The sequence below is a fragment of the Pinus tabuliformis genome, chromosome 3_1 (assembly GCF_031772625.1).
Source record: "Pinus tabuliformis cultivar Carrire ecotype Pingquan chromosome 3_1, CPIR1, whole genome shotgun sequence".
In the NCBI taxonomy this organism is placed as follows: domain Eukaryota; kingdom Viridiplantae; phylum Streptophyta; class Pinopsida; order Pinales; family Pinaceae; genus Pinus; species Pinus tabuliformis.
Window position 1 is genome coordinate 765259805 of NC_142301.1, and position 6931 is coordinate 765266735.

General features: G+C 36.3%; 1 pseudogene; it reads right to left on the reverse strand.

Moving 5' to 3' along the window:
• Window positions 1-499: 499 nt before the first annotated feature.
• On the reverse strand, window positions 500-1504 carry LOC149189628 (cytochrome P450 94B3 pseudogene; annotated as a pseudogene).
• Between the last annotated feature and the right edge of the window lie 5427 nt (window positions 1505-6931).

Consider the following 6931-nt stretch of genomic DNA (forward strand, 5'->3'; position numbering starts at 1 on the left):
CGGATAATACCACACTTTTTCTCGGTGAATATAAACGTATTGAAATAATTTTCCAGATAACGAATGCGTTCTTGGTGGAATCTTTTTATCTTTGTTTTTTCTACCAGGAACCATTTTGTGGGTCAATGATTTAGACGGATAATACGACACTTTTTTCTCAGTGAGTATAAACGTATTGAAATAATTTTCCTGATAACGAATGTGTTCAATAATTTGAAGGAGCGTATGAATTTTTGGTTCTCTGGCCCAGAACGGTTATTTGGGTTAATAAATAAAACAAAAAAAGATTTTGGTAGTTTTAATCATGTGTGTTTTTCGTTTTAGTATATTTAGGGTGATAGGCCTTCTTTTGAAAGGGATTTTCGTCGTCCTTTTTTAGGCTGACACCTGGTGTCGGGCATACAGCGCGGTATAACCGCAGAGAGTTCTGAAAGCGAGCGGTCATACTCGTCGTGTATTCATGGATATTCATGAAGGTGGTTCTACGTCTACTTAATTTTTAGTTGGCGTTTGAGAAATTCGTGACGTTTTCTTCCGAAGCGTTCATAAAACTAACCATCATATCTCCGATGAATAATTCCGATTTTTTGCCCACCATTGCCATCTTCTGCGAACCTTTCTGATCGCATTCTGTCTCAAATAGCTCCCAATCAGACAGAGGTGCCACCATGAATCTTGAAAGCAAGTCTTCCCTCAGATGCCCTTCAGAGATCTCACTTCTCCTGGAACGAATAATGCCCATGGCAAATTCGTTCACTACATTTATGGCTTCTCTTAACCGCCTCTCAGAACCGATGTCAAGCTTTCGCTTGATTCTCCACAGAAAGGGGAAAATGGAAAAAAACTTGCCAGCGCTAATATCAAGAGCATCGTTAAAAGCCTCTGCAAATTGGGACCTGGGCAGAGAAGGGTGGAGGCAACCGGGATCGACACCGAACGCCACCTTGCAGATATTGTCGAATGCAAACCTCATCACAACGTCCTGCAAGTCTATGACCTCTCCCCCTTCGCATGTGCTCTTGATCACCACCATTATCCGGTTCTTGATTTCCCACTGAACAACCTCGACCACGAAGTTCCGGAGTGACTTGGTATTGAATTCGTAGCTCACAACCTTCCTCTTCATATTCCACAACTCCCCATCAGTGTTGAAGATCCCCTTGCCCAGGAAATCGTGGAGAAAGAAACTGAAGCGTTCTCCCTTGGGGTAATTCTGAAAATTGGCTCTCAGAATATGCTCCACATTAGAGGGATTCGCAGTGATAAAGCCTGGGACGCCTCCTGGGCGCTGGACCATACATGTGTGGGAAGGGATTCTGGAAAGAATATCCACTGTCCATTCCAGAACCCTGTCCCTGTTCTTGAAAAATTCCCACAGAATACCAATTACAGGATATATTACAGGACCTTGGTATGGCCGATTGCTTCGATTTCTTGTAATGAAAAAGAGTAGGAAGCCAAATGAGAAGAGAAGAAAGGCAAGCAAAAACTGGTCGATTGCCATGGCAAAAGCTTGTCTGGTTTAGAAAACTTCAATTCGGGTCTGTATAAGTGGAAAGAAGGGCGATCACAGAGACACCATCTGTCCCTTCAAAATTCTAGCCAAACAGAAGCATCTTATCTCTATCCCGTCACCTCCTATCACATCGAGCAGCACTATTGATTTTACTTTTTCATTTCACGTGGTGGGGTGAAACGCTAGGAAGCATACACGTTGTTTATAGACAACAAAATTAGCGAATTGCTAGACAATTGAACTTTCTTCTTCTGGTGTGGAAGAAGAATTCGGATTATCCAAAGTATTTTTCCAATTTAATTAGGATTATCTACAATATTTTTCAAATTTTGTGGCCGTCCAGACTAATTTACTTTGAAATTTTAAATGTCCATAAAATTTGAAAAACACTATGGATAATCCAAATTCGTAAGCATACCACAGAAGTCTGAAACCTTTCTTCTTCTTTCAAAATCAAAGATAACTACATCAGACACCCTTAAATCGTGGAGAAAGAAAGTGGAGCATTCTCCCTGGGGGTAATTCTGAAAATTGATTTTCACAATATGCTCCACGTTTGAGGGATTGGCAGTGAGAATGCCTGGGACGCCCCCTGGGCTCTGGACCATAAATGTGTGGGAAGGGATTCTCGAAAAAATATTCACTGTCCATTCCAGAACATTGTCCCTGTTCTTTAAAATTTCACACAAAATTCCAATTACAGGATATATCGTAGGACTGGTATTACCGATTGCTTCGATATATTGTAAAAGAACAGGAATCCAAACGAGAAGAGAAAAGGCAAGTAGAAAGTGGTCGACTGCCATGGCAAAAGCGAAGTTCAATTCAGATCTGTTCTCATTTTGTTAAGATCCATTTATGAAATTCATGGAATTACAGTGTTTAAATTTCTCTTCATAATTTACAGTGGCTATATTCTCCACTGAGTTTTGTATGGCTGTGAATGTAATCAGTAAATAGGTTGGGCGTTATCCTTTTCCTGTATTTTTGGTTTAACAGGTTACTTGTAGTATACATATATGCATTTTGGTATTTTATGGCTAAACACTTGGTTTGAAATAGTTCTGCAATCAAATCTTGCATGTTGCGCATGTAAATAATTCCATTTCTGAAATCACAAAGGAATTTTGTCTGTGCAACGAATATGCATACAGTTTTTAGACTAGATCAAGAGCCTACTACAGACCAATACCCTACCTTTACGTTGTACCATTTTAGTTTACACACTCATTAATCAATTCAACAGAAGTATTCCCTCTGGCATTGGACAATTGTGGACTCTCAACAAGTTTCTGGCCAGTCACAACAATATATCAGGGACTAAACTTACTAAATTATCCTCACTGTCGTGGCTTTCTCTTGATCACAATATGTTGTATGGGGAGCTTCCAAGAACGATAATATCATGGAAAGGTCTTTGTCAGCTTAACCTTGCCAACAACCAGATCACAGGATCAATTCCTGCGTCACTTGGGTTGTTGCCTGTTCTTAACAGCCTTGACCTCTCAAACAATTTGCTTTCAGGGGAAATACCCCTTGAATTAGATAATCTCAAGTTAAGCTTTCTTAATGTGTCTGGCAACCACTTGTCTGGCTCTGTCCCTGTTGGTTACAATAATCTGGCATATGATGAAAGTTTTCTTGACAATCCAGGCCTGTGTGGAGCTGGGCCATTAAGGCTTCCTTCATGCTTCCATGCATCTGAAAATCATAAACATAGGGTATTGATTTCGGTTATTGTTGTGGCCATAGTAGTCTGCTTGATTGCTATAGGTTTCCTCTATAAGAGACACAAGATTTTCGTGCAGGTTAAAACAAGTACAGAGTCTTGGAAACTCACATCCTTTCACATGGTTGAATTTGAAGTGTTAGACATTATGAATGGATTGACAGAGTATCATGTTATTGGAAATGGAGATGCTAGCAAAGTGTACAAGGTGGCACTAGAAAATGGTAATATTGTTGCTGTGAAAAGGATTTGGAATAACGAGAATCCATGATCTGTCCAAGAAAAGAGATTTCAAGTAGAGATAGAGATTCTACGAAATATTAGGCATACCAACGTTGTAAAGTTGCTTTCCTGCATCTCTGGTTCAGATTCTAAGTTGTCAGGCGAGAAATTGATTGTGGTGGACAGGTAAAAATGAATAAACAGAGGGTTTTTATTTCCCTTTTAGAGGCTATATCTTCAAGGTAGAGATGTTCAGTGTTGGGCTTGTGTTGTCCATTTATGCTTACTGCTCCTCTGTTCTCATAGATATGATCAACTATTTGGTGAGTGATACTTCGGGCATCTGTAACTTTTTAATGTCTATCAATCTGACCGAGGAGAACCTGGGACCTCTATATGGCAGATCTCTGCACTATTGATGTGGAATAAGAGGACAATATATGCAGGAAAACCCCATGGTATGCTTGACTGGCTGTAACTGTCAAAATGTGATATGATGGGTATCTACAATTTGTACAGTAAATAATGTTCTCAAAGTGCATGCATGCAGGCCTAATCTGGAAAATATCAGAGATCTATTATGTTCCAGCCATGTAAATAGATGTTGATAACAATGAAATCAAGTGTGTAGCATTGTAAATAGATAGAAAGGATCATTTATAGATTGAAGGATCAATTTTATGGTTTGAGTTTGACATGTTTTTGGCCTTTGTGTCTGTGAAATGCATCTGGCGCTTTTACGTTCAATGGGGATGAAAGGATATGTGTAGCATTGTAAATAGGTAGATCATATAGCGAATTATATACAGAGTGATCAGTTTTCTTGCTGAATTTAACATGCTTTTAGCCATTTTGTTTCTGAAGTGCATTAGGTGTTCACACGTTCAGTGTTGCTATGCAGATAGCCTCTAGATTCACTAAAGAGTTTATGTACAAGAAGTGAGGTGATGAGATGGGATTTGCACTCAGTTAAAATCTAATTTCATTAAAGAATTTAGGGACTGTAAATAGGGTGATGGGACTTATATTAATTTACAAATTGAGGTTTTTCAATGGCCATGCTTCAGAGTAAACTTGTAACCCATGTATGGAATCTAGACAGTGGATTGAATGCAGTGAACATAAACAAATAACCTGGTTCTGGACAGTCTGATTTGGTTCTAGAAAGTGTATTGAATGCATTGAACACAAACAAATAACCTGAAAGAACCTCGTTCAAAGTATGATCTGGTTCTAGAAAGTGTATAGAATGCATTAAACATAAACTATTAACATGAAATAACCTGGTTTGATGTCTATGCTCATCATGATAGTGCAAGGATGCATAGATGCGTATATTTAAATAGTTAGTTTGATATATATGTTAAACATGGTAATGTAAGGATGCACATCTTCAATTAGTTGGTTGAACTGTGCTTTAACTGTAAACCTAGATGAATCTATTTCGGTATGAACTAAATCCATATTCAATCGATTCTCAAACTAATTATGTATAAACTTTACTTGAGATTGTTGAACTTCTATCGCTTCTTTTATCATTCATGAGCATCACATCACCTCACTGCCTGCCATATGACGTTCATGTGAATAGTAAACTATCAAAGGACACACCAGTGGGTAGGACAACAGGATTAAGTACATTGAATGGAAATGGATAACTAGGTTTCATATTTATGTAATTATCTGCCTTTATCATTCATCAGCATCATGTCACCTCATTGTTTTCCATATGACATTCGTATGAATAGTAAACCACACCAGTGAGTTGCATGAGGATTAGGTACATTAAATAGAAATGAATAATAAGGTTTGATATTTCTATGAAGCATGATAATGCAAGGATGCATATTTTAAGAGGTTTAAATACATTGAATATAGGTATAAGAATACAATAAGTATTGGTTTAAGAATATTATAATTTGACTTTCTAATCGCACTATTCAATTACGTGGCCTACCTTATTTCCATCTGGTTATGGTTATCGAGATACACGCAATGGTAAATGTTGACATAAACCAAGTAAATAATATTACGTGGCCTACCTCATTTCCATCTGGTTATAGTTACCGAGATGCACACAATGGTAAATATTGACATAATCCAAGTAAATAATGTTGATATTGCGGAATGGTTAATGTTTATATAATCTATTTAAATAATGCTTTTCCAACACTCATGGTTTAAGTAAATAATGTTGATCTGACCTTCACTTGAGGGGTTATCATTATTAATTAAGGTGGTTTTATATATGGTATAAGTGGACAGCAATTTTAGAAATAAATAATGAGTTTAAAAGTTGAAGATAGAAAAGCATATTAAATTACAATGTGGAAAAGTATCTTACAATTAGTTAATGTTTTAGTTGTAGTGTCAACCAGCAATGTAAGTGGTTTGTTTTAATATTTGCAAATCACAATTTTTTCCGCTTTTCATTTACCATGTAAAACGGTGTAATTTATTTTTTATTTAAAAAAATAAAGTGTGTTGCCAATAATCTATTGAGTTTTAAGTATGAACGTGTTTTAAAATTAATATATTGATATGAATGGTTTGGTTTTGGTTTTAGTATCAAATGTGCTTGTACGGGATGGTCATTGTCGTTATTGCCTTGGTCACTAGCGAGCTTTGTATATGCTTGACTATCTGTAGAGGTTTCTTCCTTTTAATAATCCTATCGGCCTCTCTTTGTACCTTTTGGGACAATTGCTAGTTAGCTATTAAATTATTAAGCCTAAGTGAGTTTTTGTATTAGTATTTGATTTAATAGTAATTTCAGAATTGAATAATAATAATAATAATTCAAATAATTTTTCAAACAACCAATTGGAAATTAAATAATTTGAAATTAAATATTTGAGAGAATCTTTTGATATTTGTTTCTTCCATTGTTAACTATCACTGTTTAAGTTAAACAAAAAAATGTCTTCACCATTATTCGCGGCAGCATATGATCGTATTGAAATATTTCTGCAAACAAGTAATGATGAGGTAAAGTCATTGGTGTAATTAGAGCAATGGTTTGATATTTGTTTCCACCGCCAACTTCTAGTCTGAGTATGCTTGTATTAAAATAAATCTGCAAACACGTAATGAGTGAGTATGCTTGTATTGAAATAAATCTTCAAACACCTAATGAGTTTAGGCTTTTGGGTCAATGTTTGGATATTTGTTTCTTCCTATGTGAACAATTATTTTGCAGGTGAATAAATTAAACAAATTATCGTTCCCTTTTTACTGTGAATAAGCTCGTATTCAAATAATTTTGCTGCAAACAACAAAAGAGGTCAGGCCCGTGCAGGAATCTTTCGACCCTTAGTTTCTCTGGTGTAAGAAACCCATGGTTATATTATTTTCTCGTTTGCATTATATCATAGTTTCATTGAGAAAAAAGGAAAACCAGAAGTACAAGCCAGCCTATGTTACATATAGTTTAGGTTATTTGTTAGATTTTTTAAGAAAGATTT